The sequence below is a fragment of the Ipomoea triloba genome, chromosome 4, assembly GCF_003576645.1.
Source record: "Ipomoea triloba cultivar NCNSP0323 chromosome 4, ASM357664v1".
Classification (NCBI taxonomy): Eukaryota; Viridiplantae; Streptophyta; class Magnoliopsida; order Solanales; family Convolvulaceae; genus Ipomoea; species Ipomoea triloba.
In genome coordinates, this window is record NC_044919.1 from 24,998,720 (window position 1) to 25,008,235 (window position 9,516).

Below are 9,516 nucleotides of genomic sequence, written 5' to 3' on the forward strand. Positions count from 1 at the left end.
AGAAAAGTTGATTGCATACGAGTGTTGTATGTGTTAAGAGAGGGGAATCAATGTGCGGATCTTCTTGCAAATTTAATTTGGGTCATGATTGCAGGTAGGGAACTACGAGGTTGGAGGGGTATATATGTTTATTCATATTTGTTGTTGACAATTACATCTTAAATTTAAAAAAGAAAAAAAAGAAAAAAAAAAACATACTGAGTTTTGTTTTTGTGTTTTCATTTTCCCCCAATTTTAATTTATCATTTCTCTGTCACCTAGACTCCCGGCCTATTCTTGAAGATGCATCATATCGCATCCTTGTCATCATTTGCATTATTGATATCACCATTATATTCTAACTTAGAGCAAGTCCTAAACCCTTGTTAAAGACCCCACACTTATTGGACCTAATAGGCAAGATTTAACTTCGTTCAAAGTGTTATGGTCACCGGTCACCACAAAAGACAACCTCCCTTAGAAAGTCTTATTTCTATTTTATTTAATGCTATGCTCTATTGTACACTATTTTACATCAATAAATTAATATAGAGTTTACATGTAATTAGCGAGTTTATATATCTAGCAATATCAGTGTTTGAAAATAAATGTGTGAAGTTAGTGTGATAATATCTATTTTGAATTAATTGTAAAAAAAAAAATTTGAACATTACCTCTCAGTTCCCAAAAGAGCTAATACTAATAGGATCGTATTTTCTATTTTAGAAAGTCACACAAAAATATTTCCTTTGATACTCACGCATTGGAAATAAGTGAAAATTAAACGCCGGGAAGTGTATGTGCTTTGATTCATTATATTCACCAGAGAGTGATATATATATATAGTTATATACAGTGCTTTCAAACAGAGATGTGTGTAGTCTGTATGCATGAAATGGGTAATGGAGTAATAAAAAAGCAACTAGAAATTAAAGTAAAATAATTATATATTACATCATTATCATATATAATACCTTTAGCATTTGGCCGGCATTGTTGGCACCAAAGATTTTGTGAACAACAGTAAATCTTTTAGGATCGTTAGGAGGAAAATATGGCAAAAATATGCAATCTGAAGTGTATCTCCTCCTCAATTGCCTGCATGCTGCACACCGACTGCCAGTAGCACTACTACAGAAATCACATACAACGTCGGCTAAGTAATTAGTCGACGTTATATGTTATTTAAATAATTAAAAATAAAAAAAAAACCTTTAACGTCGGTTATCATGACATAACCGACGTTTAAAGTCTCAACCTAATACGTCGCAAGCTCACACCGACCGACCCTTGATACGACGTCGACTAGGACATTAGCCGACGTCGTATCACAAATGCACTCAGCCCATGGCGCAATACGACGTCGGCTAGGACTTTAGCTGACGTCGTATTGCGCCGTATTATATATTATGGACAAATAACCGACGTTGTAGGGTTTTAATAAAGTCGGCATCCCCAAATTAATAAAACGGTTGTAGGCATTTGCAGAGTGGCAGTGTAGCGTGTAGGTAGGGTTTTCTTCTCTGCAAACTAACCCACTTTCTCAAACCCATTTCCCCTCTCTCTCTCTACTCCTCGCCGACAACAATGGAGAAACCACTGATTTCAGATCTATTTCTTCTCTCCCTTGAGCCTTCAATCCATGATCCATCAGCAGTTCAGCAAGTCACCAGTCACCACCGTGGTTGATTTGATTTCTATCGTCCTAAATCGCCGAATTGGTGACCATCACTGCCATGTATGGTACTCCTCTGCTCTATACTCTTGTTTCGATTTTCTTGTCATGCTATTTGTATTCATTAATTCAAAATAACATTGTAATGGTTTCTATGTTTCAATACAGAGTATTATCTTCTCCTTCCAAAATTTGTCTCTAATCTCTGTAAACTTTTCAGTCTTATCGGCCTGGTTTCTTCATAAACTGTATAATAAATCTTGCAATTTTTTTACCGAACCTTGATTTACTTGTTTGTTTATCTATATATTTAATTTTGGAGTCGTTAACTAAAGTGATGATGCTTTAATTTATTTTTTATTTGTTTTTTTCTCTGGGTTTGTGTTTTTCTTGATGAAAGACTAATGAAAATTATTAAAATGGGTGGAGATGTTTGAATTTGCTAAAGATGACCGAATTTTAGAGCTCTTCCTACTATCTCAAAATTAGGCAAAACTTTCAAACTTACATGCAACTTTCTTAACTTTGATATAATTAGGTATTCTTAAACTATTTTTTTAAGGGTTTACTGCAGATCACTATGTGATTTAAGTTTAGATTTCACCTTGCTTTGTTCTGATGCCATTTGCTTCTTAGTTCTTTTTTTTTTTTTTTTTTTTTTTGTGAATTTTGCTTCTTAGTTCTTAATTATTCTCATTTGTTCTATATTCCTTATATATGTTGATGCAAGTATATATGAAGCCTTATCACTGCATATTTGTCTTGCATAAATCAAACACTCCATATTTTGTAACCCATGAAATTTTGTAACTGTATCTCTAAGTCAGTAATGCTTAACCACCACAAGTCCACAACAATTTAGGTTAGTTTGTTTCTATTATAATATTTAAAATTTGTGTTCTTATATTAAAATATGACTTTTGTTTGTTAAGTATACATAATATACATTTATAATACTATTTTAAAGTTGTTACCTTAAGATTTAATTAGTAAGTTAGCAGCTGTTTATATAACCTCATTTTTTTTTTGAAAGATTTATATAACCTCGTTTATGTTCTCTGTATGTATATATGTCTCTCTCTCTCCCTATAAATATATAGTATTGTATTATAAAATATTAATGTCATTAAATTGATATGTTTGTTTATTATTCTCTATTATTAATGATTGTTAATTTATTACACAGGCAACCAGGCAAGCTAAGGGTATTCAAGAAGGCAAACGAGTCATTATTTTGGCAAAGAGCAAGTGGTTTCTGGTCTTGTGGAGTTCTTGAGAAATCTTTGGAATGTTAAAAGGGTGAAGAAGGGCAAGCGGCAATAGTAACTAGTAATTAGTACGAAGTAGTAATGAATGATACATGTAATTGATAATGTAAAAGCTCATCTGGAATTGCTTGAAGCCTTGAAACTTGAAAAAATTCAAATCCTTAAGAATATAAAAGACTTAATTTAAAGCATCTCAGATCCTTGGGAATGAACTGAAACCTAATTACTACGGACTACGGCGTACAATTTTTATGATTTTGGGTGGTATAGCTCAAACCCGATTATAGCCCGACCCGAAGCACCCGAACCCGAACCATAATGCAAATATTTCAGTTCGGGCTTCGGTGGTAAAATACAGGACACGAACATTTCGGGTACCCGAACCCGACCCGTACCCACCCCTACCTACAACGTCGACTAGTCTTATTATTTGTAAATAGTCGACGTTGTAAGATAATTTTTTTGGTTTAATATTACTTACAACGTCGGCTATTTGTAAATAGCCTATTTGTAAATAGCTGACGTTGTAGGATATTTTAGTAGTTTTCAAATTACCTACAACGTCGGCTATTTGTAATTAGCCGACGTTGTAGGGTATTTTAGTAGTTTTCAAATTACCTACAACGTCGGCTATTTGTAAATAGCCGACGTTGTAGGGTATTTTAGTAATTTTCAAATTACCTACAACGTCGGCTATTTGTAAATAGCCGACGTTGTAGGGTATTTTAGTAGTTTTCAAATTACCTACAACGTCGGCTATTTGTAATTAGCCGACGTTGTAAGGTATTTTAGTAGTTTTCAAATTACCTACAACGTCGGCTATTTGTAATTAGCCGACGTTGTAGGGTATTTTAGTAGTTTTCAAATTACCTACAACGTCGGCTATTTGTAATTAGCCGACGTTGTAGGGTATTTTAGTAGTTTTCAAATTACCTACAACGTCGGCTATTTGTAAATAGCCGACGTTGTATGTGTACACTTACAACGTCGGCCAGATCAACGTTGGCTTTTAGCCGACGTTAAAAGCCGTCTGTGTAGTAGTGTAGCCATCTCTCAAAACAAAATCTGTTGCAAATCTAGGCAAAGCTTTTTTATTTTCTTCTAAATCTTTTAAAGATCCAACTTAATATAGTTTTTTCATATTGCTTCATAATGGCTATAATTATTTATATTTTTTTGTAAGGTAAGTTACCGTTGCTAATTGCTTAACCATTCAAAGAGTTAGCTTAATATAGCTTTTTCTTATTGCTTTATAACGGCTAATTATTTATATTTTTTATAAGGTAAGTTACGGTGTTAATTGTTAAATGATTCAATGATAATGTAGTTCAATATAGTTTTTTCTTATTGCTTTATAATGGTTATAATTATTTATATTTTTTTTGTAAGGTAAGTTTTTAATGTTAAACTGCTAATTGTTAAAGCTGCCAATTAAATTTGGTCGGAATTTCAAATCACAAGTGTTATTGATTTTTTATTTTTTTTTTACATTATTTTGAAATGGCTCAACCAAAACCATCATTCAATAGCACTCTTCTTTGGAACAATCGCCTTAATGCTTCCGCCAAGATAGCATGGCATGTTATTTACGCATTGGAATTTAAAATTTATCAAATAGATCAGATTCTCTATAATAATATTAAAAATGCTTGACTCATATAAAAAAATTAGTCCGCATGACCAGTTGTCCAGTTGAAATAGTCGCAGAGGTGAAATTTGTCACAAGAAATCGAGGATGGAGTCTCACTAGCGATAGTGTAGGAGCAACCCCTCAAAATAAAGGGGAGTGAGCAAAAGTCTAGTCTCTGTTGATCAGTTGAGTCACTGTGCTATCTGACCGGGGTGTGAAGGTTCTGCGGATAAATTATTATTTTTTGTTCAAATTTAATGAAATATTATTGAAAATTATCAAAACGGTCACTTTGAAAATAATTCAAGGAACAAAAATAGATATTACTGAATGAATGAAGGGCTACATAGTTCATTTTCTCAAATTTATATTTAAAATTTAAAATACATTAACAATAAATAAATAAAACAATATATCTTTATATAAGTCATTTTGTATATTACCGATTAACAATAAATAACTAATTTACTAAGAGAAAGTCTTGTGTAAGATTATTTTGGGTGAAACATATAATATCTCTTAGCTAAAAGTTAATATTTTCTATTAAATTTATATAAAATATTACATTTTAACTAAAAAAATATTACGTATATCACGTGAGACAGTACAATCTGACACCAGACTTATTCATTTTACCAGATACCTTGCTACATCTAATATTACCTACTAATTAAAATAATTAACACAATCAATTATCATCTAACTATTATCAACTAATTACCAAACAATCTTGATGTTATAGTCCATCCTTTATATGCATGGTAATGGTAACGATGTAGCATGAAAACGGGAAATAAAGAAATGAGAAATAGGCCAGGTAAACAACAATTTCAAAAATGTAGGAAATAAAATATTATATGTATAACTTAGAATTCTGTTCAATCCTTTGTGTGTTATATGTGAGGTTTAATCAACGACTTTTACAATATCTATTTTTTGTTATTAAAACAACAAATATATTATGAAGGGAAAATTGTAAATTTTTGCCCCTCCATAATATGTCACCGTATTTTTTTTTGGAGGCACAGCTGTCCGTTCGCTCCGGGAGGCACAGAAGGAATTGTCACTTGACTGGGAATTGAACTCGGGTTCTCCCAAAATTCCTCCCCATAAAGAGAGTTCACTTGCCACTTGAGCTACCCCACTGGGTTATCACTGAATTATTAGTGGTGTAAATGTTGTCCCTCAATTTTTAAAAAGGGTACATATATTGCCCCTCCCGTACCGACAGGAGGGACAATATTTACACCACGGGAGGGACAATATATGTACCATTTTTAAAAATTGAAGGGCAATATTTCTACCATTAAAATTCAGGGGTGACATTGATAATTGCCATATTATGGAGGGACATAAATTACGATTTACAGCGTCCATAAGGATAATAGAGGAATATACCATTCTATCAATTTATATAGTGCACTTAGCCATATATATAGCATGGACATGGAAACGAAAAAAATGAGAAAGACGACAATATAAAATGGATTAATATTTGATGCACCGCCGGTGTATAGATGCTATACACTAGTGGTGAATGAGGAGATGACACCTCATTAAAAAGAAAATCAACATTAATTAGGCCCTTATTTGTAAAATATATTTCTTCTAAATATATATATTAAAAATTACTTTATTTAACTACAACTAATTAATTCATAATATTTTTTAAACCACCAATGGTGTAATGTAATCACCGCTGCAGCAGTCCAAATGGTTGGCTATGGCGATGGCATGAGCAGTCCAAATTAAAGCCGCATGCTTGAATAAGCTCCTTCTCTACCTTTACCAATCCCTAGTTATTTAGTTTCTGTAATCTACAACAACAACAATAGAGTTGTGTGGTGACGTTTCTACAGAGGTGTTTGTGATTATTGCAATGGCGTCAATCGGAGAAGTGGAGAAACCTACTCTGGAGCAGCTGACCGGGGAGGCTCCAGGTGCGGAGGAGCAGCCTCAAGTGGCGGCAAAGCCTGTAAAGGAGAAGAAGATGATCAAGGAGGCTGTGTCGACTCTGAACGAAAAGAACGGATCGAGTCCATACGCGATCGCGAAGTACATGGAGGAGAAGCACAAGGGAAACTGCCGGTGAATTTCCGGAAGATTCTGGGCCTGTAACTGAAGAAAAGCGCCGCTAAGGGCAAGCTGATCAAAATCAAGGCTTCCTACAAGCTATCCGAGGCGGGTAAGAAGGACAAAACGGTTAAACCTAACGCAGCGAAGAAGAAATCGAGCAGTGCCGCTGCCGCCGCGCCCAAAGCGGTTGAGGAAGCGAAGGCGGCGGCGGTGAAGAAGAAAGTTGGGGCTAAGAGGAGCAAGAAATCTACTCCGACGAAGTCGAAGCAGCCCAAGTCTAGCAAGTCTCCGGCGAAGAAGACCAGGAAGGCGGTTGCTATGAGAGTTGTGTATATATAGATATATAATAGAGTTTAAATACTTAAAACGAATAAAGCTACTGTGTGAAGTAGGTAGCTCCTATTAAATGTTAGAAAAGTCCTCTTTTTCTGTATATGTTTGTAATCTGTGTTAGCATTGAAAATTTAAATGGACGGATTTGTGTGTCATTGGACCGTGACGGATAATATGTTATTAAATTAATTGCTTTAATTAATTAAATTAGACTAATATTTATTTAATTGGGTTGATTAAATAGCCCAATAAATAATTGGTTGATCTAATTAATTAATTTAAAGACATTGTTGCTGAACTGGTGGCCCAAATTGAAAGAATATTTAATTGAGTTGGACCAGGCTATTGGATCAATTGGGCTGCTCAAATTCACGGGCTTTGATTTGGTTTGGCCCATCAACAATATATGTGGATCATATAATTCTTGGGAAAGATGTGGATATTATAAATTGGTTCAAAAATATAAAATCATGAACCTCAACGTGATAGTGTCCCGATACATTCCTTATATTTAATTCAAATATTAATTAAATATAAGAATTATCCAAATGGATAGAGTTGGTTAGATTTTTCCTACCAACTCACCACTATAAATAGTGGTTTCATTTTCAAGGAAATGGAGCTCTGAAGATCTGCATAGCGAAGCTCTGCCGAAATCTCGCCAGAATATTGTCTGGAACACGCTTGCAATTTATTTGCACCGAGGGGTACGCTTGCAATTTATTTGCACCAAGGAACCCTTCCAGTTCGCATATTTCGAACTTGGCATACCTACAGTTGGCATACTCCAACTCTGCACACTTCCAGTTCAGCATACTCTGAACTCGGTACACTTCTAGTTGGCATACTCCCAACTTGACATACCTACAGTTGGCATACTTTCAACTCGGTATACTTCCAATTCGCATATTTCGAACTCGGCATACTTCCAGTTGGCATACTTCCAACTCGGTACGCTTCTAGTTGGCATACTTCTAACTCAGCACACTTCTAATTCGGCATATTCTGAATTCAGTACAATTCCAATCGGCATACTTCCAGTTCAACATATTCTGAACTAGGCACACTTCCGATCATCATATTTCTAGTAGAGAATCAGAGGACTTCTATACAGAGATTGTACCCCTCTTTCGTTTGATACATACTACTTATTGTAACCGATACTTTGAATTTTGAATATATACAATTCAAGTTTTTCGTGTTTACATATTTTGGCATGCCCAGTGGGACAGTTTTGCCTCTCATCTCTCTACTACTAAACTACCTCTACCCGCTACCTCTACTTGCGCGTTCAATAGCATCGAACAACCCTATGTTCAGGAAGACCTATGCCCAGGCTACCCATTCCAAGTCTGCGCCTCTAGCCGGCTCTGGTGTTGCTCAGAAGGCGCAAGGTCCGCTGACCAAGAACCGCGTCAAGAGTTCGAGGGTCCAACTGCTTGAACCTCTTGACATGGCTCGAAGAGTGGTTCGAAGAATCGACAATGCCCCAGCTGCCCCAAAGGCAACTACCTATGCTGGGAGTCTGCCCTCTTCTAAGGGAGCTATCGATAGTGGTAGTCCAACTTCTATGCAGGGGAATGCCAGTAGCGGGAGTACTTCTCCCGTATCCCCTCCACATCCATTATGGAAGGCTGCGCCTGAGTGGACACATGTTTACAATGTCATGCCTGCCATGACAACTAACGCTGAGTCCGTGGAAGAGCAATTAGCTAGAATTGCTAAGACTCTTGAAGAAATGACTACACTCCTTCAAAACCAAGATAAACGGATCAACACCCTTGATGATAGGGTAGGGAGCATCATGGAGGGACAAGAAAGTCGTGCTCCAGGGAAGCAGCCCGGGGGGCAAGAAGAGGTTGTTCAGCAATCACAACCTCATGTCAGCCCTGTAGTGGGAGAAACTACTTCTCACTTGCCTGCAACTGAGAAAACTATACGAATCACCGAAGGCATGATACCGGTGGATTAATTGAATGACTACATAATGGGGGCAATCAAAGGCAAGTTGGATGGAGGTCAATCCTCATATTCCTATGCTAAGCCCTATTTTTTCGAACTCGGCATACATGTTTTCCACTGCCAGGCTGCCACCTTTTTTTTTTTTTTTTTCTAAATTTATTTTAATTTTGGCTTTTGGGTGCCCTAGACGCTAGGAGCTAGTCTGGCACCCGGAATGGAACATTGATCGTATATAATATTAAGTAAATCAACCACAATACTATCAATTGTTATACTGTGGACCATGGTCTAAAAACGGCGGCGTATCTTTGAGTAAAGAAACGGCTGCAATTAAGTCTTAATAGTTCCGGTATTTTTTTATGTGTATAACAAAATGAGAATACAATGCTCTGTGGATCATGGTCCAAAATGGTGCTGTTTCTTTTAATGAAAAGAAATGACACCCGTTTCGCGCTGTTCTGCGTAGGTAAAGTCTACTTGTATAACATATTAAGTTCCATTTTATATACATTGTAGTTTCATTTCAGCACAATACAGTTTCATTTTGTTTTAACGTACCATAGTTACATTCGACATTATACATACAATTGTCT

At 35.8% G+C, this 9,516-nt stretch overlaps 1 long non-coding RNA gene across 1 annotated transcript; it reads left to right on the plus strand.

Moving 5' to 3' along the window:
- The first annotated feature begins 1,465 nt into the window (after positions 1-1,465).
- LOC116017565 lies at positions 1,466-3,118 on the plus strand. The gene is made up of 2 exons (XR_004097932.1): positions 1,466-1,722; positions 2,841-3,118. It is a non-coding gene; the product is annotated as an uncharacterized LOC116017565 (long non-coding RNA).
- The last annotated feature ends 6,398 nt before the right edge of the window (positions 3,119-9,516 follow it).